This window comes from Ovis canadensis, chromosome 2 (genome assembly GCF_042477335.2).
Source record: "Ovis canadensis isolate MfBH-ARS-UI-01 breed Bighorn chromosome 2, ARS-UI_OviCan_v2, whole genome shotgun sequence".
NCBI classification, from domain to species: Eukaryota; Metazoa; Chordata; class Mammalia; order Artiodactyla; family Bovidae; genus Ovis; species Ovis canadensis.
The window spans coordinates 183,425,201-183,451,306 of record NC_091246.1 but is presented as its reverse complement, the minus strand read 5'-3'; the positions used below and the strand labels follow the sequence as shown (position 1 = coordinate 183,451,306).

Sequence of the window (26,106 nt, the reverse complement as noted above, 5' to 3'; positions counted from 1 at the left end):
TGGAGTGGTCATCACCCTGCAGAAGCTATATGGACCCATCACCTCCAGCCAAAATTTGGTGTGGATGTTGAAGCCGATGATACCACATATACACCAAAAGGTAGGAACAGGTCTGTTTACTCAACAAGGCGGCTTTCTGGGAAGATGAAAGAAATCTTCCAAGTAGGTCTGAAAATGCGGTGGGAAAGCTAGAGTTCTCATGGTTTGAGTTTCCTAATCACGCCAAAAACAGGGAACACTGGGGCTTTCTCATCAACTGGCCCAGAGGTGGGACGGAAAGGGTAAGGAGAACAGTGGCCCTGGAAGACTGTCAGCAAACATTCAGTGGAGTCCATGTGTTTCTTACAGTCCAGGCAGAGGGGGGAAGCAGAGGAACACGGATCTGATGGTGGAGAAGAAAGGAATGCAAGTTGAGGACAGGTGACCTTAGGAGCTTGGGAGGCAGTAAAACAGCAATCCTCCTCTATGTTCAAAATTGCACAATGGATAAGGGGTTTGGAGCACAAAAGAATTTTTGTTCCTGACAGGTGTTACTTGAATGATTTACTATTTGGAAAATAATTTACTGAACTCATACTGTGTACTGGAGTGTACAGTACTTTTGTACTGTAATCAAAATATTTGTTATTTGGATTCCAATAGACTATTTCAAACTTTCAAGAGTAGAAATAAAGAACTTAGCTACTTCTTAGCATTATAGCTCACATTTTGGTAAACAATTACCTAGAGTAGAACTGCAAAATCTAAATGAATAGGTTTTCTACAGGCAGAGGTAATTGAATCAACAGTGACTAACACACAGTATATTAATAACATCAACAATTAAATGTACTATGCTGCTGCTGCTGCTAAGTCGCTTCAGTTGTGTCTGACTCTGTGTGACCCCACAGACGGCAGCCCACCAGGCTCCCCCTTCCCTGGGATTCTCCAAGCCAGAACCCTGGAGTGGGTTGCCATTTCCTTCTCCAATGCATGAAAATGAAAATTGAAAGGGAAGTCGCTTAGTCGTGTCCGACTCTTTGCAACCCCATGGACTGCAGCCTACCAGGCTCCTCTGTCCATGGGATTTTCCTAAGATCAGAGAATTAGTAAATAAGGCATTACATTTTGAACCTCGATCCTTTGTATGCCAGTACCACTTGCTTTTACCCGCTGGGCTGCATTGAATATTCTGTCTGTGAACCTACATCATTACAGTGTTGTGGTTCATAGTGTGGAGGTTTGAGGTCATTTGAATCTCAGCTGCATTTGCTAGCATTTTCAACATGTTTTTAAAATTTTGCAAGTTAGTTTCCTCATCTGTAATATTGGTATAATAACAGTATCTACTTCCCAGAATCTCAAAAATATTAAATGATATAACATTTTTAAAGAACTCAGTATACTGCATAGGACACACTATAAAATTAAACTAGCAAAAACATTAATGTTTATTTAGGAATAGTGACTGGAGAAGGCAATGGCACCCCACTCCAGCACTCTTGCCTGGAAAATCCCATGGACGGAGGAGCCTGGAAGGCTGCAGTCCATGGGGTTGCTGAGGATCGGATACGACTCAGCGACTTCACTTTCACTTTTCACTTTCACGCATTAGAGAAGGAAATGGCAACCCACTCTAGTGTTCTTGCCTGGAGAATCCCAGGGACAGGGGAGCCTGGTGGGCTGCCGTCTGCGGGGTCACACAGAGTCGGACACGACTGACGCAACTTAGCAGCAGCAGCAGCAGCAGGAAGTGGGAAACCGTTTTTTCCCCCTGTCCTCAACTCTAACCAGTTATCACTCAACAAAGTTAAGCATTTCTGAGATTGCATATAGACTTTTCCCAGTTATGATGCTCTACTTAGAAGGTAAACTATTTTTAGTATGTATCTGTGTCTAACTTGGGTGTTTCACAGGTTCAGATTATCGAGGCAAAAAAGCCTTCAGCTTTTCTTACCAGTAATTTAAAGAAGTCTCTTCAGCTGAGCCTAGAAGTATGATAAACCTTCACCTTAAGATGCCTAATTTACTTCCAGAAACTTGTGTTCACATTCTCTACCTTTTAAGAGGGAAAGATACTTCCTATTCCACAAGTCTGAAGCTATCACTGGCATTAAGTACCACCACAGTAAGTCTCTCATCCCTGCAAAACCCATTTTATAGCCATTCTAACTAAACCTCCTATTTAATGTAATTATTCTTCATAAAGTCTCACACTCAACAGAAGTTTATTTGGTCAATACTTTTATATAGAAAAGCTTGTTAGTCCTAATAAGAAGCTTATCCTTTACGTGGACACCTCTAATTTTTATAAATTCTTTCTTTAGATTTTCATCCCTAAAACACCTACTCATTAACTCCTTTTTGCCTTGAGAGTTATATTAAAATATATGTGATTCCAGAGAAAGTTCTTTATTTACAGATCTGAATTATTTCTTCTTGATCTTCATTTCTCAAATTAAGTAGCTGTGGCCTGAATTTATCTATATTTTTCTTATAAGATTAAATTTTTTTTAAATTTCATTTTGCTTTTTATTTTTTAAAAATTTTATTGGAGTATAGTTGGTTTACAATGTTATGTTAGTTTCAGGTCTATAGTAAATGATTCAGTTATAGATACATGTTTCTATATCAGAAGGTTTTGATTCCTCACTGTCCTGTTGTCTTTTTTTTTTTTTTAATGGGTACTTTGGCTTGTCAATCTCTCTCTTGAAATGGGGACTATTCAGGACCAAATCCTTTAAGATGTGGCCTGAATGGAGCAGAGTGTGGCAGGGCTAATCACAGTCTTAGAAAAGAATACTCTCCTTTTATTGAGCACCTTCTGATTGTCCTAGCTTTTAGTACACTCTTTTAATACTAATTGCCTTTAAACCTCCTGATTTAATAAACTGATTTTAAGTCCAATATGCAGGAAATTTTATTCTTGTTCAGTTTTATCTTATTTATTACAGCCCACTATTCCAAGATATTAAGGTGTCATAAAATATTTAGGACTCTGATAATATCAATTATTACCCCTTGTCCTAGGTAGTATGTATCTTCACATTAAAAACATGACTTCTAATATTTTTGTCATTGGTAAAATATGATGAGCAATGTTGTTATCAAGGTAGAGTTCTGTTTATAATTCTAGAAAGGTTACTCCAGGTTAATTAGTCACTATTTGACCATATTTGTGTACAGTGGAGCAGTTGATTACTATACACATCTATCCAACTGAACAATCAACCAACATACCTTTCCTCATCTTCTCTGAACATTATCATGAGTCGAGAAAATAGATGCTTTGTTGAAATCCTGAATCAACGAAATTATGGCAGTCTCTTGACTAATGGCTATTCTTTAAAAAAACTCTTCTAAAAAAGAAAGTATCTTATTTTTAGTGATCCTATGCTGTATCTAAGTGATCTTGTCTTTGTCATTTTCACTTTTCTAGAAATCTTCCAAGCACCAATTTCAATCTTTATATACTATAGTTTTCAGGATTTTTTTCTGCTATAAAAATGAGGACAGTATTTTTCCATTTCTGATCTTTTAGCTCATCTCCTATATGCCTTTCCATGGAGATTATCAACCATGGTTGTAGGATAATACCCAATACCTGGAATGCAATTTATTTGGGCTGGGGGGAAGATGAGTCATCCATCTAGAGTAGCTAACTGCTTATATTTCACTGAGTCCCCAGTCTTGGGCATAATTCACCTCCTGGGATAATCATCCCATCCTTCATTAAGTGAGGAACACTTTATAGAAACTACAGACAGAAAACAGGAGGTGATAAGTTTTGCCATTTTCTGGTCCTGCTGTTATAAATGCTGCTGTTTTCAAGGTGTTATCAAAAAGTCCAAGTGGTTGAGAAATCATAATATATTTTTCATCTTAGACAATAATAATAGTAAGATTTTATAAAGCTCTCACTCAATGTGCTAGGCCTTAACTTTTTTATATGAAGTTATCTCATTTATTAGTCACAGTAAACCTATGATGGCAGTACAGATTATCCTCATTTTACAGATGAGAAAACTTACAATTAGAGCAGTTAAGGAACCTGTCCTATGCACAGCTAGCAAGACATGGAGTCAATATTCAATATTCAAATCAGGTGTTCCCGATACCAGCAATATTATTATACCTTAATATTAACCGTTATGCTCCACTGCAATTCATTTTAAAAATGCAAATTTGAGTGACACTCTTTTTGGTAAATTTTGGTCTATTTATTGACATTTGTATTCAATGACGCTATTCTTTCACATTTGTGCTCTCATATATTTTAACAGTCGTTCCTTTTAGTGAATATTCACATCCTGTAAAAACCTGATTCTAAAACCAGGCTTCCCTGGTGTCTCAGTGGTAAAGAATCCACCTGCCAGTGTAGGAGATGCAGGTTCAGTCCCTGGTCTGGGAAGGTTCCACATGCTGGGGAGTATCTAAGCCTGTGGGCCACAACTATTGAGCCTGTGCTCTTGATTCCTGGGAACCACAACTAATGAGCCCCCTTGTGCAACTACTCAGGCCCATGTGCCCTAGAGCCCGTCTAGACTCTAAGGAATGAGAAGGGCAAGGGGAAGGCTCCACAGGAAGAGAAGCCACCAAAATGAGAAGCCCATGCATCTCAACAAAGAGCAGCCCCTGCTTGCTGCAACTACAGAAAAGCCCAGGCGGCAACCAAGACCCGGCACAGCCATAAATAAATAAGCAAAATGTTTTGAAAATATTTGATTTTATCATCGAACTCCCTGGAGGATCATATTATACTTAAATATCTCACTGTGACCTTACCGTTTGCCCTACTGAGGTGGAAGAAGCTTGTTAAGCGAGTTTGTGTGCACATACAGACACACATAAAGGCTGTCACCGTCTTCTAAGCACCGCCAATGTGATGAGCATACTGCCTTTTCCTCTGCTAAGTGGACTCCACAAGATGAGAAAGTCTCTGCCTCCCATTTCTAAGTGATAATGGAGAAGTGTCTCCATAGCACAAAAAGTAGAAAGATTTACTAGACCCTATTACACATGTCTGTTCTGCTCCCTGCTGACTCCTGTCAACTCTGGGGCTGCTGAGTAGCACTGCTCCCAGCCTCTCCAACCTGTCCTGAGAGATTCAGCCAGTTTCTGCTTCTTGCTGATGGCTGGGGGCATGACCTGGCTGAGCTGGTGAGCTGGGGCTGCTGCAGAAACTACCAATCTGAGCCACACAAGGTAACTGGAGAAACAGCCAGGTTAGGAAAGAGTGCACACAGTCACCTCAGCAGAGGCCTAGATGGATAAATCCTGTCTAAGGTCAGGTGCTGGTCTGAGGTGACCAAGTGGTAGTGACAGAAACAGGCTGGCCTGGGGACCTCCTGCAGTATTCTACAGGGGATGCTCTGCCTGCCGTCAGCCAAGCTCTCTCTCTGTGACATGATGCCCTTTATAAGAGGTCACCGTGTCTGAACTCAAGATGTAACAAGTGTTTTCCAATCATGACAGAGTCCAAAGTTCAGGTACACTAAAATTCTTAGTAAAAAAAAAAAAACAACCTTTAAACATGTTTTACCTCCTGGATATGCTTTCAGAGAGAATCAAATCTGTGACTTTCAAGCAACATGGGGACTAGAGTGAATTTGTTTAGCCTCTCATTCCTGGACTACTACATAACTACCTTGCAGTTAAGCTCAAGTTGGAGAGTAACACAATGTGTTCAAAACAAAAATTCTTCTTGAAAAAATTATATAAGTGAACTTATTTACAAATCAGATTCACAGACTTAGAAAACAAAGTTATGGTTATCAAAGGGGAAAGGTGTGGGGGGGAGGGATAAATTTGGAGTTTGGGATTAACAGATATACACTACTATATATAAAATAGATAATCCTATTGTATAGCACAATGAACTCTATTCAATATTCTATAAGGACCTATATGGGAAATGAATCTGAAAAAGAATGGATACATATATACATATAACTGAATCACTTTGCTGTATACCTTAAACTAACACAACATTGTAAATCAACTATACTCTAGCATAAAATAAAAATTAAATTTAAAAAAGGCTTGAGATCGAGTACTCAGTTTTTCAGGCCAACATTCCTTTTTCTCTTTTTTTTTTGTTGGTGCAACATGTGGCACAGAGAATCTTAGTTCCCCCTGGGATCAAACCCATGTCTTCTGCAGTGGAAGTGCAGACTCCTAACCTCTGAACTGACAGGAAGTCCCCAGTATTCCTCTTTTAGAACCTTCAGTCCTTTGTGAACTGTGTTACTCTTCAGAGGGTGTCCATGATTCCATCACTACTTTTTCAGTACAGAAGTTGATACATCTTATCTCTTAAAGACCAGGCAAAGTGAAAATATCTAACCACTGCCCTGTTTCCAATTTTCCTTTGATGCTGAGTTTTCCTTTACCTCCAAACTAGAAATCAGATCCTTCCAGATGTTCAGAATTAAGTGCAGAGTAGCTGACCCTCTCACTGTTCCCTCTGCTTTCAGAGAGGGGAAACTATTTCCAGGACAAGCCAAGAATTTATCAGAAGCACTGCTTTCAACAATCTGAAATTTCCAGGGGTGTTCAGATAACTGAGGTCCCATTTCACTACCTCTATTGATGGTTCCTTTCAATGCAGAGGAGATTAATTATCTTCCACCTGCATACTCTGGCTTTAATCTTATCTCTTAATCTTCCTGATATGTGCTGTACAACTAACTGTATGCAGCCAAGGTCTGCATGCAACTTCACAAAATTCTTGTTAACTTTCAAACTTGACTCTTCTCCCTAAGGAATATTACAAAATACTCAGTTTTAGCTACCTGATAATTGACCCCACTGGCCTAAAGTAAACTCCTGTGGTTCCTTCTCTAGACTTAACACTTGGAGTTGGGCTATAACCTGGAGATGATATAGCTGAATCACTGATGAGGATGAACATGTATCAAGCGTCTACAGTCTGCACAGAAATGTCATGAGGTAATTATGCAGACCTAGCTTACAACTTAGAAGAAAAAATAAAGGGCTTAACAAATAAAATTATATAAACACAAATCTGACTATAACTAGGCCACATAGTGGCTGACAGTGTAGATGGTCTGGTCCTGACATTATTTATTAGCTGTGTGATCCTGGGGAGTCATTTAACCGCTCTCTGTCTGGGTGTAAAGTGGAAGCCATAAGAGAAGCTAATAAGTTTTGTGAAGATGAAAGAGATGAAAAATACTTAGACTATGTCTGATACATCGTTCTCTCTCAATAAATGTTAGCTGTCCTTCAGATTTGCATTATCATTATAGTGCTTTTCCACAAAGCTGGATAAGTATTACAGATGTGAATGACTGCTTTTGGGGTAAAGGCTTACTGAGGCTCTTGACTGAGTCCTGTGGCTTTGCATCCTACCAAAAATGCCTTAGACGGTGCCTTGTACATCATGAGTTATAAAAAAATTTGTTGAACAAATGTTTGAATAAATAACCTTCAGATTTTAATATATCCATGTTTGGAAATAACTAAAAAATGTAAACAAACAACAGAGTTGGTATGGACTGCGTAGAGAAGATTTTTGTCATAATTTTTCATTTCTTTATCCTTTATTAGCATACTTAACTTCTTCTTCAATCTGTAAGTAAATCTGAAAAATAATGGAACTCAGATTCATTTATGGAAATGAATCTCCTTCTTAGTTTAGCCCAGTGGGCCCAGTTGGTAGTATTTCCCACGGGGTCCTTTTAGGATTCTTAAAGTAAACATATAGTTAAAATCTGAACCAGTTTAATACACCTGAAAAATAAGCATAAGAGTCTTAATTGCCTTTTTCTAGACATACATCAATTTCTACACATAAAAATGCAGCACTGAATAACAGCAGTAAGCCAAATTCCTTTCAAATAGTACATCTGTGTGAATACTAGCTGTCCATTATGTTGCTTAAAATCTACGAGGCTGAATCTTATTTGTGAAAAGAAACTTTTCAATAACATTTAAAAAGCCTAATTCTCATGCATGGGAAAAAAAAATCAGAGAAATAGTTCTCTTTTAATTAATACAAAACCTTCCCACAGGCTTCAAAACAGTAATAATTTTATTTTAATACAACTCATTACATAGTCTTTTATTATAGTTTAGAAAAAGCAGTGAAGTATAAGATATAAGAAAAATGAGATAGGAAATTTGGGGAATTGTAAACTTCTACCTGAAAAAGGAGATGGATTCTAAGTCGTGACATTGTTCTGCTTTCCCTGTGGCTCACTCTTACAAATATTCTCATGGAACAACATTACCTTTAAAAACTAAACCCAAAGCACCAACCACCACATCTTACCTAAAGTAGATTTCAGAGGTCGAGCTCTGTAATGGTCATGATGACAATGATGACTATAACTTATAAAACTAAAATGAAGTCATGCTAGTGTTATTACGCATATCAGCAGCTCTTCTCATGCAGTGTCCCTACATTTTATGCTAGAAATGATCTTGAAAATTCAACTAAGTATATTTCCCTCACTGGTTTCTGCTGCTGCTGCTAAGTCGCTTCAGTTGTGTCCAACTCTGTGCAATCCCATAGATGGCAGCCCACCAGGCTCCCCTGTCCCTGGGATTCTCCAAGCAAGAAAACTGGTGTGGGTTTCCATTTCCTTCTCCAATGTATGAAACTGAAAAGTGGAAGTGAAGTCACTCAGTCATGTCTGACTCTTGGCGACCCCATGGACTGCAGCCCACCAGTCTCCTCCGTCCATGGGATTTTCCAGGCAAGAGTACTGGAGTGGGGGTGCCACTGCCTTCTCCATCATTGGTTTCCAGGTGAGCTATAAAAATGCCCTCATGGGTGGTCAGGGAACTGAGTCCTAGAGCTGAGTTCACTAATGAACAGAAGTAACCTTGCCTGTATCTCATCTATATTGATGCTAATTAATTGATGCTAATTCTAATGAAGAATGATGTTTTTTATAAATAAGGCTAACAATATTCAGCCTTGACGATTTCCAGTTTGGAACCAGTCTGTTGTTCCATGTCTGGTTCTAACTGTTAATTCTTGACCTGCATACAGGTCTCTTAAAGACAGGTAAGGTGGTTTGGTATTCCCATATCTTTAAGAACTTTCCAGTTTGTTGTGATCCACACAGTCAACAGATTTAATCTGGTCAATGAAACAGAAGAAGATGTTTTTCTGGAATTCCCTTGCTTTTACTATGATCGAAAGATGTTGGCAATTTGATCTCTGGTTCCTCTGCCTTTTCTAAATCCAGCATGTACATCTGAAGTTCTTGGTTCACATACTGCTGAAGTCTAGCTTGAAGAATTTTGAGCACTGCTTTGCTAGCAGGTGAATCAGCACAACTGTATGGTAGTTGGGGCCTCCCTGGTGGCTCAGTTGATAAAGACTCTGCTTGCAATGCAGGAGAACTGGATTTGATCCCTAGGTCAGGAAGACCCCCTGGAGAAGGGAATGGCAACCCACTCCAGTATTCTTGCCTGGAGAATTCTATGGACAAAGTAACCTGGAGGGCTACTGTCCATGGTGTTGCAAAGAGCTGGACACAACTGAGCAACTAACAATTTCACTTTTTGAGCATGCTTTGGCATTGTCTTCTTTGGGATTGGAATGAAAACTGACCTTTTCCAGTCCTGTGGCCACTGTTGGGTTTTCCAAACTTGATGACATACTAAGTGCAGCATCATCTTTTAGGGTTTTAAATAGCTTAGCTGGAATTCCATCACCTCCTTTAGCCTTGTTCATAGTAATGCTTCCTCAGTTCAGTTTAGTCACTCAGTCGTGTCCTATTCTTTGCGACCCCATAATTGCAGCACGCCAGGCCTCCCTGTCCATCACCAACTCCCAGAGTTTACTCAAACTCATGTCCATAAAGTCAGTGATGCCATCCAGCCATCTCATCCTCTGTCGTCCCCTTCTCCTCCTGCCCCCAATCCCTCCCAGCATCAGGGTCTTTTCCAACGAGTCAACTCTTTGCATCAGGTGGCCAAAGTACTGGAGTTTCAGCTTCAGCATCAGTCCCTCCAATGAACACCCAGGACTGATATCCTCTAGGATGGACTGGTTGGATCTCCCTGCAGTCCAAGGGACTTTCAAGAGTCTTCTCCAACACCACAGTTCAAAAGCATCAATTCTTCGGCGCTCAGCCTTCTTTACAGTCCAACTCTCACATCCATATATGACTACTGGAAAAATCATAGCCTCGACCAGACAGACCTTAGTCAGCAAAGTAATGTCTCTGCTTTTGAATATGCTATCTAGGTTGGCCATAACTTTTCTTCCAAGGAGTAAGCGTCTTTTAATTTCATAGCTGCAATCACCATCTGCAGTGATTTTGGAGCCCACAAAAATAAAGTCTGATACTGTTTCCCCATCTATTTCCCATGAAGTGATGGGACCAGATGCCATGATCTTCGTTTTCTGAATGTTGAGCTTTAAGCCAACTTTTTCACTCTCCTCTTTCACTTTCATCAAGAGGGTTTTCAGTTCCTCTTTACTTTCTGCCATAAGGGTGGTGTCATCTGCATATCTGAGGTTATTTGTATTTCTCCCGGCAATCTTGATCCCAGCCTGTGCTTCTTCCAGCCCAGGGTTTCTCATGATGTACTCTGCATATAAGTTAAATAAGCAGGGTGACAATATACAGCCTTGACATACTTCTTTTCCTATTTGGAACCAGCAAAGTGAAGAAGGAACTAAGAAGCCTCTTGATGAAAGTGAAACAGGAGAGTGAAAAAGTTGGCTTAAAGCTCAACATTCAGAAAACAAAGATCATGGAGTGTGGTCTCATCACTTCATGGGAGGCCCACCTGACTTCATACTCTAGGACGTCTGGCTCTAGGTGAGTGACCACACCATCATAGTTATCTGGGTCCTGAAGATCTTTTTTGTATAGTTCTTCAGTGTATTCCTGCTACCTGTCCTTGCCTTTTCTGTCCTTTATTGTGGTTATTGAAAGGAATGGTAAAAAAAACAAATCTAATTCAGGATGGAGTGTACATTCCTGGATATATGTGCCCTATGGTTTCACTATCAGAGCAATATTCTTGCTATGACCTCCATAAAAATCATCAGTTCTTGAGTGTGCCCAGTGGCAAAATAAGATGCTGCCGGAACTCAACCATGCATTAGGTAAAGCTGTAGCTCCCAAATGCCTATGGCATACCTTCCATTTCAGCAATTAGGTTTCTAAGAATTTATCTAAGGGCACAATTTATGATAATTGGAGATGTACACAGATGTACACAAAAATTTAGGTAGAAGGGGGCTTGCTGCTGAGCTGTCTGTGTGATGAGCCTAGGTCAGGATGGGTAATCTGATGCTTCTGCTGGACATAAGGCCAGGGCTGCCCAAGTATTTTTTTGCTTGAATTTACATTCCTGGGAAAAGAAGTATGACAGGTGAAAAATGGATTACTGCATAGTGTTTGAAGAGAAATGAGAGGCAGGGCGTGTGCATTCTAGTCTGATCAGGTATGATTCCTATAGAGGAGGCAGAAGACTGAAGTAGATGGTAATCCCAAACAGGATTTGGGAATTACCACTCCAGTTACCAGAACACCATTATGGGGGCCACGTGGGAAAGCAGTGTTATATCATTTTTTCCCTATGGGAACCAGTGTGAATGTGAAACAATAGGAGAGAAATATTTACAACAAGGCACAGTAGAACTTTCACTATGAGAAGCTGCGAAATACTGGAACACAGGGCAGCCTAGTGGATGGAACATGAGGGCCCCTGTGTGGGTTCCTAAGCAGAGGCAGCAGAGAGGGGTCTTTCTTAAGCTGCCTTCAGTCCAGGGGTGTGTATGTTGGAAGGTCAATCAGATGACGGGAGAAAGTGTTTTCATAAACATACATATGAGCTTCCTGGGGATTTCTAAAATAACTGAGAAGCATTTTCTTGCAAGGAAGAATGAGCTTCGCTTCTCTTTCAGCTGGAGGTGGGAAAAGATGGAAGAGAGCCAGCAACATCTGGGTTTTTAGTGTGACCTCATGTGCACCCACAGGCAGATGAGCTATGGAGATTTGTGGTTATATTTATACTCCAGTAAATCTGGAGACAAGTAAAATGTCCAACAAAAGGGGATTATCACATATCCCTACAGTAGGCAGGGTTATGACTCAAAGAATGAATGTGGATATTTTCTGTGTATTCCACAGTCCTGCTACATTCATTCTCCCTGTTATCCCAAGAGCATCCCTAGACCTCATGAAGCAAAGGCAAAGCTCAGAGAAGCTGATTGACAAAGTGATGACAGAAACACTGATGCAGACAGTTGAAGAGCCTACTCCCCTTTTTTAAACAGATACCAGAGAGGAGTCATTGTGTGGCTGAAAAAAAAATGGGGCAATCAGGGAAACCTGGTACATCTTACCTGGGATAAGAAGTTCCCTACGTATATAGAGTGGCCATAGGCTTTACAATCAAAGTTGATCACTTTATACAGTGACAGAGGATGCTACCTGGATAAGTAACTAGACCTTAACTACAATAGTTATACATGGAGCTGGCAGACCCACTGCCATTGTTATTAATGGATCACAACACAACCGTTAAAGTTTTATCATCAAATATACACTATAACATGAAAAAGTCCCACTGTCACATTATAAAAATGTTACAAAATAGTATAAATGTATGATCCCATTAATATGGGGGGGGGGAATGCATAGAAAAGTATGACTGGAAATCTAGATGCTGTTAGGAATGATTATTTCTGGGTAATTGTAAAAATGAATACTTAAATTATATGATTTTCAACTTTCCTATTAATAGACATTTTGTTACTTGTAAAATTAAAGTTTATGTAAAACTGTAAAAAAGAGTTAATTTGAGGACCAAGAGCACAGTTTATATATGGCCCTGGTTACTTAATTTTGAAATTCAACTTCTGGATCACATTTGGAAGTGTCATATTAAATCATCCAATTTAAGTTCATTAGACTTAAATTATAATTTTATCAAAAGTATGATCTTGATCTTATTTCATCTTTTACTTCTTTAGAGGGATTGGAATAACATCAATGTGTAGTCTGGATATAGTCATATATGGCCTCCTTTCTGGAGTAATCATATTGAAATATTTCATTTTAGGTTTTGATTCTCTAATGCAAGCTTGACGTAATGGTAAGACTGAAGGAGACTCAATAATAATGACAGTTAATGTTTATGGAGTGATTTCCATATATCTCTATATCAGGTACTGTTCTAAGGTCTTTACTTGTTTTATTTAATCCTCACAATAATTTAATCCTCACAGTGAGCTAGAAACTCCCCAATCATCCCTGTTCTATAGCTAAGAAAGCTGAGCAAGAAAGATCATCAGTGACTTGCAGGCTTAAGATGCATAATCTATCCTCCATCTGTAGTGGTCTTTATGAGAACAATAAGCTACTCTTAAATCTAGGAATCTAGGAGGGAAAAAAAAAAAAACTATTAGTGGTCTTTAATATTTTAGCAAACAGCTCTTTTGTCTTAATTTTAATACATAGCTTTTGATAGCTTACATATAAGATATATATTACATATATTATGTTGCTCATTATAAATAACCCATGTTGCTAGTACATCACACTGTTATACAAAAAGAAGCATTGAAATGAGAGTGCTGAGTCTCAGGCAATGGGGCCCTTTTACTTTTGGCTTGTCCTTTAATATATTGGGATAGTTTGCTCATTTGTTATAATTTCTTATAAACACTTGATGAAGCTTTAAGTAAAGACATCTTTTCTGCTAGAACATGCATAATCTATGATTATTTTAATTTGCTAATCAACATGAAGAACAGACATAAATGAAGTCAATACTGGGCAGAACATGAATAAACACTCTGACTTGATTGGCTTCAAAGAAAAACAGTCCTGCTGGAGCCCCTGTGTTCACTTGCAGATGTGGGGCTTAAATAGCCAGTCCCTGGGTTCTTTACTGAAGGCATCTGAGACATAAGCCTGTGACTCATTCTTTTTAACATGTTTTTCAGCTTTGGAAACCATAAGACTTCCCTCCAATCACTCTGTTACTTCACTCTAAATTCAACTTACATCATTTCATAAATCTAGTTTCTTTGAGGATCTTCCTCCCCATCTGCAGGACAACCAATTTAAATCATCCTTAAATCATCACATTAAACACTAGCTACCACTGGCTGCAAGGGGAGCCAAGAAGTGTATTATATCAAGTCTTAAAATGCTATCCATGCCTTTTTAATTTTACCATAAAATCAGAGATAGCTATTTTATCATGAAGGATTTAATAAGTTTACCTTTTAAACTAATGGACTATAATGGGTTCTTTAAATTTTGCATGTAAAAACCCCTGGGATGGGAAACTTTCAATTTCTCCTTAATAACTCATCACTATAAATCAGATTCCTTTAATATACTGCTATACGCTGATGTTTAAGACACTTAGAAAGAACCTGTACTATTTTCCTCCTGATGTTTCAGCCATAAGGAGAGGCTAGTTTATTTCTGAAAAGTAGTACTCAAAGCAATTTCATTTTATTTCCCTCCACAGAAGATACCAGATATTTAAGCACTCCCATAAAAGATTTACCCTTAGATATTTCAGAATGACCTGTTTCTGAAGAATTCATTGGTTTCTCTCTTGCCAGGTGGTGGGGCGGTGCGGGGGGGGGGGGGGGGGGGGGGAGGGGATTCTTTTTTTTCTAAATAGGTTTTAAGTCTGTCATGGTACATTCAGTGTGTATTTTGTAATAATACTGTTTTTTTTCATAGTCACTAGTTTAATATTAATAGTATAACACATTTATTGGATCATTTCCCCTCCAATTAAAATGTAACACGAATAATTATCATGTGATGACACTATAATATCAATAATGATAATAGCAATGTTATTATAAAACATTAACACTGACTTATTTTTGGTCCCTCTTCAAAGCTTTGTACTTAAACAGATTTTTAAAACAAGAAAGAAAAGGATGATAAAATACAAGTTGATTCAAAGGTCAGTATAATGTAAATAACAATGCTTTCTGAAGATCCCAAGTTTAGAAAAAAAGTCATGAAAAGAAATTGCTTCTTGAATATTGCACAGTTAATCACAATCTGGTGCCTGAAGTTCTCCTATAGTGAAATGCCAGCTATCAGGATAAAAACTCAAAGATGTTTTCAAAAATTCATTTTCCAAACGTCTGATTTCAAACAAGACAAAGATATTCCCCAATCATTCTGAGAGTAGGCATCATGTTAAGTCATGAATGGTCTGAATTAATGTCTTCTTTGACGATGAAAGAACCTATTGCTCATTTCTGGGTCTATCACCTGAAGTCAAAGAGGTAAATGGAAATTGTCAAGCTTCTTTTATTTCGACTCAGCCAATATGACCATATGACAAAGCAGATTTTCAGTGACAAGAGAAGAAATGATTTCCATGCATGGTTGGACTGTTGATACAGCACTTTGGACTGGGAAGTGGAGAAAGGAGGGACAAGAGCACTTACAGGCAGAGTGCTCCAAGACCATGTTTATTTCAGCTATAATTCATCACTTACCATGCCACTGGGAATTCCAGGATTATAACACATTACACAGTGGAAAGATGTCAAGAGGCAGAGTCCTTGGTAGAAAATGTTTCAGGCTATTCATTTTGAATATGTGCTCTGCACAGCATCATACAGAGCCTGCCAGAGCCTGGGCACCTGGAGAGAGGTGTGGGTGGAAACAGCTGCCGGTGGGGAATCATTCACTGAACACATATCACACAAATTAGCTAAATGCTACCAAGCCAAGAAATTAATGTAAACACCAATCATAGGATTAGCTACACAACATTTGATGCAAAATCAACAGGAAGATGATGGTACGGCTTCCGAAAGTAGGTATGCTGCTGCTGCTGCTAAGTCGCTTCAGTTGTGTCCGACTCTGTGCGACCCCATAGATGGCAGCCCACCAGGCTCCCCCATCCCTGGGATTCTCCAGGCAAGAACACTGGAGTGGGCTGCCATTTCCTTCTCCAGAAAGTAGGTATACTTGCCCTTAAAGAAATCAGATTGAACAGGAAGAAAGGGCAAGATCAAGAGCAGAAGACAGGAAAGAGAAGGGAAGAGAAAAACAACAAAGATGACAAAGGAACAAAATAAATGGAGGAAAGGAAAAAAAAAGTGATCTTTAGCAGATGTACTGCATACCTCTTAAAATATCATGCATTGGTATCTAGGGAAATTCAGGGTTTATGTGAAATATTGAAATTTGCCTCAAAGTCTGAAGATGCTGAGTCTAAATCACCTCCCATGCAGCTCCCTTATGGGCAGAAAGCCCCAGAAAAGTTACAAAGAGACACCAAGCCTGGCTTGTCTCTCTCTCCCTTGGGTGTGAACGGATAGGAAAAGTGTCCTTGTGGCCAGTGGGTCACTGTTGGTTATAGTGCAAGCTGTTGGAATGAATCAATTTAAAATCCAAGAATCAACTGTCTTGTTTGCTGGCTATTACATACCTAGTCATGCCAACTGAGTGCCTTTCCAGGTCCATCATGGCCCTCATCTTCCCCTTATCATGACAGGGCTTCTTACTAACTTTTTAAACAATTAAATGCCTGATGCTAAATCATGGAATGGAGTCTCATGTGGTTCTAATCACATGAGGCTCTATATGGATGACAGTTTTAACATCAAACAGTTCATAACCCAGTTTTACCACTTATTAGCTCTATTAACCAGGTCAGGTTGCCTGCCCTTTCTGAGGTTTGTTTCTTTCCCGGGTAGGAATACCAACATGAATCTCAGAGGTGCCCCTGTGGTTCTCATATGCTGCAACCAACCATCTTCAATCATTCTCCTTCCTTACTACGGATGGAATACTCTTAATTGGTAAGAGACATAGGTTTGATCCCTGGGTCAGGAAGATCCCCTGGAATGGGAAATGGCAACCCACTTCAGTATTCTTGCCTGGAGAATCCCATGGACAGAGGAGCCTGGCAGGCTACAGTCCATAGCGTTGCACTGAGTTGGACATGACTGCCCACTCCAGTGTTCTTGCCTGGAGAATCCCAGGGATGGCGGAGCCTAGTAGGCTGCCGTCTATGGGGTCGCACAGAGTGGGACATGACTGAAGCGACTTAGCAGCAGCAGCAGCAGCAGAAGTGGCTCTGCACCTAGAAAGGGGCCTCCTTTCGTTTACAGGTCCTCACAAAAATGGCAGGAAGGGCCAGAGTCAGGGCCAGGAATTAAGAAAGGCCTTAAAAAATAAATCAGTGGGAAAATGTTTGCTAATCATATATCTGATAAGGCGTTAACTTCCAGGATAAAGAACTCTTATAACTCAACACATAAAACCAAATAGATTTAAAAATAGGCAAAAGATTTGAAAAGACATTTCTCCAAGGATTATATGCAAATATCTAACAAGCATATGAAGAGATATTCAACGTCACTAATCACTAGGGAAATGCAAACCAAACTACAATTTGATATTACCTTATATCCATTTGAATGAACATTATTTTTTAAAAAACAAATAGAAAAATGACAAGTGTTGGTAATAATGTGGAAAGATAAATGGAAGAAACATTGATTCTTATGACACTGTCTGGGCCTGTGAATATAGATAGCTATGTAGGTAGTTGCTACTGTTGCTGCTTAGTTGCATCCAACTCTTTGCAACCCTATGGACTATAGCAAGAGCCAAGCTCCTCTGTCCATGGGATTCCCCAGGCAAGAATACATGAGTGGTTGCCATTTCCTTTTCCTGAAGATCTTCCTGACCCAGGGATCAAACCCACATCTCCTGAGTCTCTTGCACTGCAAGGGGATTCTTTACTGCTGAGCCACCAGGAAAGCCTATACAGGTAGTTACTTCTGAACAAAGGAACTATTGTTCTATTGCCTAATGGCTCAAGGAGTTTGAGCTGGATTTTCTGCCATTTGAGAGTTTTTACCAAGAATTCAGTTAAGACAGAAAGCACATACCAAGAAGAAAGAATTGTATATGCAAAAGCTCAGAGGCCAGAAAACCAAGGTTGATCCTGTATATACAGATCTGTGAGACCAGAGTAGGTGTGAGGAATGATTTGAAGAAGAAGCTAAAAAGGTTAAGGGCCAGTGATTTCTAACCCAGCACTGCTCTGCCAGAGCTACTGTAGCAAAATGCAAATTTGACCTCAGCATTCCTGTTCCTTGATTAAAATATTTTAACATCATCCCAAAGGTTTTAGCATGAAGTTCAAATCCATTAGCTTGCCACCCAAGGCTCCTGATGACCTGCTTGCTCTCCTCTCTTTTGTATCATCTCCCACATCTTTCCCACAGGCACCCTGTGCTCCAAGTAAATAAAACTACTTACGGTTTTCCAAACATGCATGCTGTTTCACGCCTTTGTGCCTTCATATTAATATGTATTGTATCATTTAATCCTTGCGAGAGCTCTAGGAAGAGGACATTCTTGTTCTGACTTTCCAGATGGGGAAAAATAAGGAGTAAAAAGAATCTGATACTTTGGCCACTGTATAAAGATCCAATACCTTGGCAACCTGATGCAAAGAACTGAGTCATTGGAAAAGACCCTCATGTTGGGAAAGATTGAAGGCAGGTGGAGAAGGGGACGACAGAGGATGAGATAGTTGGATGGCACCGCCAACTCGATGGACATGAGTTTGAGCAGGCTCCGGGAGTTGGTGATGGACAGGGAACCATGGTGTGCCACATTCCTTGGGGTCACAAAGAGTCAGACTGGACACAACTGAGCAACTGGACTGAACTGAACTGAAAGAGTCTGAGGGAAGTCAAAAGCCATACAGTTGGTCAGAAGGAAAGCTGGGATTAGGACACATCTGTCTGACACTGTTAAAAGTTCTCACTCTTTCTTCTCTATCATTACTCATCCCAGTTCTTTTGACTTCTGGTCTGTGGATCTGTATATTTCACAGCTTTGTCTTTCAATGGAATAAATTCAATTTCAGAATATCAGGGGTGGGGACTGGAGAGATGCTTATTAATCCAGTTAAGCTATATTTTGCCACTAAAATCAACATTCTTTGTATTTTCCTCATCTAGTCTACAAACATTTCTGAGCATCTCCTTCATGCTAGGGCCTGGGCCAGGGAAGAACAAAGCCAGCCACAGTCCCTGGATTCAGAGTGATTAGAGTAATCTATTTCTTTAACCAGGTTCTAATTTTGAAGGTCTCCTTCCTGGCTTCATGTGAGAATAAATGCCTCTTGCTTTCTTATACACACATGGAACTTCATTACTGCTGCTGCTAAGGAAATATCACATGCATTATTTTCAACCAGTACTGCGCATGAGTTATAGCAGAGATTAATTGATCAGTTAAATGGGATAAGGTGGAGAATAGACTGGGAATAAATCAATGAAGGAAACTGTGCCGTGTCTCATATAGTTGGGATCAATTGTGTTACAGCTCACTCAGCCAGGCTCCAGATTGCAAAGCAGTCTGCTCAGAAGGGGTCATGAACAGGGCAAACCACTGATTTAATTACATACGAAATTTTCATTGCCTTATTTTTATTCTATATCTCACCAAAGTGAACAACATTTCTAAATGCATCAATTCTACATGATCACAAACTAGAAGTGCCTTCCTTTCTTCTGACTGGGACAAAACTGACCATCACTTAACAGGCTCTTTGTATGAAATATGCAAAAACTAATAGAGAAAGAACATATTTTAAAAGCGAAAAGGAAAGAAAGAACATACACCACAAAGTGGGAACCAAGAATCCAATGAAAATAAAAGAGCACTTTTATTTTAAGGTCAAATCTTTAATGCTATTGTGTGTCCAACCCTTTGCAACTCTATGGACTATAGCCCACCAGGCTCCTCTGTCCATGGGATTCTCTAGGCAAGAATACTGGAGTGGGTTGCCATGCCCTCCTCCAGGGGATCTTCCAGACCTAGGCATTGAACCCACATCTCTAATGTCTCCTACACTGCCAGGAAGGTTCTTTACCACTAGCACCACCTGGGAAGCCCAGTAATTATTTAATAAATCTTATTTGTGTTTTTTTTTTTTTAAAGGCTACTGGAGTTATGGCAACCAAAATGTTGTAATAAGAAAATAAGAAAAGGTTGTTGAAAAATGAAAATTTAAAAGGGAAATTTCCAATATCAAAAAGTCCCATCTTTTGTAAATGTATAAAAGTGGATCAGTCCTTTTACCCCCTAAAAGAGTTAAATTGGGTTCAAGAGGTTGAAAGCTGGCCATGAGCCCAGTTCATCTGAGTGCAGAGGGATTAGAGAGTCATGGGAGGGAAATTGAGCAGCTCCCCCATAACCCATGGATAAATGATGCTTGCTGTCCCTTGGGGTCTGCAGAAGTGAGTGGATGTGGTGTCCAGAAAAGATTCCTTGGGCAGGTGACCCACACACAGCTGCTACTCGTGGGGAGGGGCTTTTTCTGCCATGAAAATGTCAGGCTAGGCAGTAGACATTCTGTGAGCAGAAAAAAGCCATTACTCCACCCAGGAAAACAATTTTTTCCCCTAACTTCAGTGGCTATCAAAAAATCAACCTGTTTTTCTTGTGCTATACCCTGGATCCATAAAATAGTTATAGGATCTCAAAAAGACTGTATTGCAGGCGGAAGTTTTGTTACAACCAACTGGCTAGAAATGAGGATGGCTTTAAAAGATTAATATTTTTAAAGGCTCTCAAGTCCAAAGATTAAGAAAATATAAAATTTTACTGAGAGGTATTTCCTTCTGTGTTGTATACATTAATCATGCTTATTCAGTAAGTCACACTCTAAATGCAGGATGCCAAAACTTGAAATATTATTCTTAATTCCTTTAAAATTACATGAAATTTCCTCTTATTGACATAGACAAGTAAAACAGAAATAGGCATAATTGATGGAAGACAACCCTTAACATCCAGGTTAATCCCTTGGCATGGATTAGATTATTAAAGGCTCAAATGACAACTAATCTCAAAGCTTTACATATATATTAGAGATTTAATTTGACTAAGCTTAACGATTACTTTAGTGTTAACCAGTGTGACTTAAGAGGCAAGGAAACTCATGCAAAGTCCTGTTTAAGAACACAGTCTAACCTGCAATGGAGAATTAACTAAAACACAAAACAACAAAGAAAATCCTATAATGAACATGAAATACGTTCATTATAGATTTAAAATGTGTGATAGATCAAGACATTTTTTTTTTTTTAATCTATGGGGGAAAATGAATAGTTAACACAAAAAAAGTTAGGGATAAGATGGCACCTTGAGAACTAGAATTGTATGACTGGCATCTCACAATCCCTCTGATACTGGCTGTGTCTTAGTCATGATAGCTGTTTGCTACTTTTGGAGGGGTAGTTAATTCTAGTCTAAACCTCCTCTGTTAATTTGATAGAGTGACTGTACCGATATTGACACAGCCAGGTAGGGGATAAAAAGTCATGAAGTTGTGATTTCCTGACTACCAGGTGTTATGCTCTTTTCATGATAGTAACTACTATACTTTAAACAAAGAACTGGGTTTCATCACTAAGAAGTAAGCCATGGGATTCCACCAAGACAAGTTCATCTACAATATTTCCTTTGCTCTTTTTCACGGGGAAGAGACAAAAGGGCAAAGCCCTGCATGGTGATTCATAATTATTTTCCAGTTTCACAAGTATAGGATATATTTGTCTCTTCAAGCAGAAGTAGAATTCCTTATTCTTCCCTTACTTGTCTCCAAAAGCCATCATAATGCAGTTTTTGAAGACGCTGGGAAGTGGCATAGGGTACTGGTTAAGAGGTCAGACTGCCTGGAGATCTAATTTCAGCTTCATCATCTGTTAACCAACTGATCTTGAGTAAGTTACTCAAGCTCTCTGTGCCTCAGTAGGTCCAACTTTAAAACAGCTAAAATACTACTATCTATCTCATCAGGTTATTGTGAATATTAGATGAACTATACCTGGCAAGTGATAAGCATTATATATATGCTAAGTTAAAATAAAATGTTTATTGAATGACCAAATGTTTCTTTGCACTTATACTAATTAATATTATTCAGCAATTGATAAGGTTTCCCTAACCAATACTTGGTTTGGGAATTTGCTAAACCTTGAACAACTCCATCTGCTATTATTTGAGATAAGCCGGTTGATAACAGCTATGACACATATACTTATCTTGCAAGGGCCTCCACAATCATTTATTACTTGCTGAAAAACTCAAGTCAGTGAAAAGAGAAACAAAAGTCATGTTAACATCTAAACCTCATTAAAGTTTCATCTTTTAAAGTCCAGGAAGACAAACAAGTTACCAGAGGAATTTCCTTTCCCCTGTAAGGCTTATTCCTATATTTGAACAAAACTGCTAAAGTGAATTAAATGGGATTTCCTAAATGGCCAAAGGCACAGTGGTGGGGTTGAGAGGATAAAGCCAAGTTATCAGCATTGATATGAATTTCAATGCCTGAGATGAAGCTGGTATACTCTAACAATTAGACTCTTATCATACAGTATCTTACAATGTTTTTGTATCAACACTGAAAAATAAAAGTGATTATTGATTTATTAAAAAATACAAGTGAGAAGACAAAGTTAGAGAAAGTTATCCTCTTAAAAACATACCAATGATTATCTGGCATGGAAGGTGAAATAAATGACCAAAAAATGGTGACACTTTCCCATCTCTGTATGTATATCCTTTATGATGTGATTTTGTCATGCTGCCCATCAAGATATGAGGTCTATTTCCAACCCCATGAATCTAGGGAATAGCAGACAACCTGACCCGCCTCCCGAGAAAACTGTATGCAGGTCAGGAAGCAACAGTTAGAACTGGACATGGAACAACAGACTGGTTCCAAATAGGGAAAGGAGTACGTCAAGGCTGTATATTGTCACCCTGCTTATTTAACTTAATATGCAGAGTACATCATGTGAAATGCCAGGCTGGATGAAGCACAAGCTGGAATCAAGACTGCCAGGAGAAATATGGCAGATATGCAGATGACACCACTCTCTTGGGAGAAAGCAAAGAGGAACTAAAGAGCCTCTTGATGAGAGTAAAAAGCTGGCTTAAAACTTAACATTCAGAAAACTAAGATAATGGCATCCAGTCCCATCATTTCATGGCAAATAGATGGGGAAACGATGGAAACAGTGAGAGACTTTATTTTGGGGGGCTCCAAAATCACTTCAGATGGTGACTGCAGCAATGAAATTAAAAGATGCTTGCTACTTGAAAGAAAAGCTATAACCCACCCAGACAGCAATATTAATAAGCAGAGTCATTACTTTGCCAAAAAAGGTCTGTCTAGTCAAAGATATGGTTTTTTCAGTAGTCATGCATGCATGTGAGAACTGGACTATAAAGAAAGCCGAGTGCCGAAGAATTGATGCTTTTGAACTGTGGTATTGGAGAAGACTCTTGAGAGTCCTTTGGACTGCAAGGAGATCCAACCAGTTCATCCTAAAGGAAATCAGTCCTGAATATTCATTGGAAGGACTGATGCTGAAGCTGAAACTCCAATACTTTGGCCACCTGATGCAAAGAACTTACTCACTGGAAAAGACCCTGATGCTGAGAAAGATTGAACGCGGGAGAAGAAGGGGATGCCAGAGGATGAGATGTTTGGATGGCATCACTGACTCAACGGACATGAGTTTGAGTAAGCTCCAAGAGTTGATGATGAATGGGGAAGCCTGGCGTGCTGCAGTCCATGGGGTCACAGAGTTGGACACGGCTGAGTGACTGAACTGAACTGAATCTAGGCTGGTCTTGTGATCTTCTTTGACTCATAAAATGCAGAAGAAATAAAGTCATGGAGGTTCTAAGTCTTGGACTAGCTAGGCCTTATAGCTTCAATTCCCACTGTCTTGCATCACCATGGGAAGAAGCCTGGTCTAGCTCACTGAAGGATGAAAGGTCACTTGGAGCAGATATGATTCATCTCACCAGGAGCCCTCTAAACTAGACAGCTGACCACTAACACCAACCACCTGTAATATGACTGAGACCACCTTAGACAGCTGTCAGACGACTATAGCCACAAACATGACCCTTAACCAGAACAGCATGAGAAACATCCAGGCCAAATCATTGGTCCACATAATTATGAGCATACAAAATGTTTGTCATTTGAAGTCACTGAAAGTCTGGGAGAGTTTGTTACACTGCAACAGATAACTGATAGAGATGGCTTTCAAGGTCCTTAACAGGAAGTTAAACTAAGGAACTATAGAGACTCAAAACAAGGCAAAGAGGGAAAAGCATACAAAACACTTCTATTGTTTCTAACCTATGTATGTTTGATAAAGAATATTTTCAAAATTTAAAATTAAATTTGAGAATGCCTGGCTCTCCATGTGGATGGGATTGGTTTTGTTTGATTTGTGTTACCTGAGATAATAAAGTAAAAGATCAAATAAATATCTGGCTCATATTCCAAAATCTAGATGGTATTTTGGGAGTATATTTTAAGAAAATCAAATATATTAGATTTATTATGCTTTATGAGAATAGTTGTAAGTCATATTTAGGAAGACGGATCTACTAAAGAACAAACCACAGGTCCCTGCTTTATTTAGCACAGCTCTTGAGAGATTGGGGCACATACATGCAGAGATCTGTAGAACTTTGTCCCACAATCCTCAACACACATTTCCTTCGAAATAGAGGTAAATCAAGCTCAATGTATATCTCATTTCCTCTTGATTTCCCTCGTTTTTGTCCTCTCTTCTGCCTACTTCTTCTTCCTACTATTGGTCACTCTGCTGGCTCTGTGATATACCTACCTGGCTAGGCTAAACTACATTTCCCAGAATTCCTTTTGGTGCACATTTCAGAGTCACAAGTGAGACTGTTGGGGGCTTTGGAGGGTAGAAATGAAGCAGCAGTAATTTGTAGCCCACACATGTTGTTGATCTGCTGATTCAATTTGTCATGAAGCAGCAGCTGGCCTGCAACTGCTCTATCTTCCTCTGGATTCTTCTTCACTTCTTCCGACTCTTGACTCCCATTTAGATCTATGACAAATGGTTGTGCAGGATACTCTTGCAACCAAGGTCAGACACAAGAATACTAGGTTCAATTCATTGTTATGGCATTCTAGCTCACAGATAAGGGTGTCAGCTTACTTCTGATCTTCCCTCTCTGCCTGCCTGCCCTGTAAACTTTAAGCTCCAGCCTCAGGTGCAGAGACAACAGCCCCACAGAGGCTTACAGACTGCTTTACCAGTCCCTACAACTGTGTAAGCTAAGTTCCTACAACAAATCCACTGGTTCTGCCTCTCTGATTGAACTGTGACTGGTGCGGTCATTTATTTTGCCCATAATGATGCTGACAAGGTTATCTCCAGTCATCTCACATTGATAAGTCCTCCACATCTATGGAGAAAGGTAAAGAGCCCCCAAGAGGTTATAGATATGGCTTAGGAATTTAGAAGTGACAGATAATGAAGATAACAAGGGAGCGATCACACACACACACACACACACACACACACGGCACTTACAATGTATATGGTCCCAATAATAAAGATTAATTTTGTTCAACCAAAAAATCTATGCGATTAATTTCTATTATTTTGTCTTCCTCTGCCCATTCAGGCACAGAAAGATTAAATAACTTGATAGTAAGTGAAAGATCAAGGGTTAAAATTGGGCATTCCTGCTCCAGAATCTATGTACTATGTACTCTTATCTACTATTCTATGGCTTCAAATCAACCTGCATCTAAGAGTTTTCATCTTCTGGGTACTCTGGGTTTTAGAAACATTTCATAATGGAAAGCTAACTTATGACAATTCATCAGGAAACTTCAGTTCTGGTCTTAAATTAACCACTAACTAGCTGTGTAATCTTGAACAGGTCATGCTGATACCCTTATTTGTAAAATAATCTCAATGTTCTCTTCCTGCTCTAAAGGTTCACAACTCTAGAGTGTTAAAGTTCTGAGGATGATATTAGAAGACCTTTGAAGGAAAGCTGCTAGATATAATAAAATCAGGTAATAAAACCTGCCACTGTATATTTGATTTCCTCCTAATAGCTTTCCACCATTTCCTGTGTCAAAAATTCCTCTATAGCTCCTCACATCATTAGAATAGTAAATTTTATCCTTTGTATGTGTGAGGACCCTTGGCGTTTTCTTTTCACCCACCTTGGGTCCTCAGTGCCCACACTAGACAGTCATGTTTTGGTGAGTTCCTCACTGTTATTCATCTACTTTAATTTT

General features: G+C 39.3%; 1 protein-coding gene across 8 annotated transcripts in view; it reads right to left on the bottom strand.

Annotated features, from left to right (window-relative positions):
* The window catches only part of NCKAP5 (NCK associated protein 5), a 1,138,328-nt gene that overhangs the window by 253,385 nt on the left and 858,837 nt on the right, over window positions 1–26,106 (bottom strand). The gene's annotated exons all lie outside the window — the stretch shown is intronic.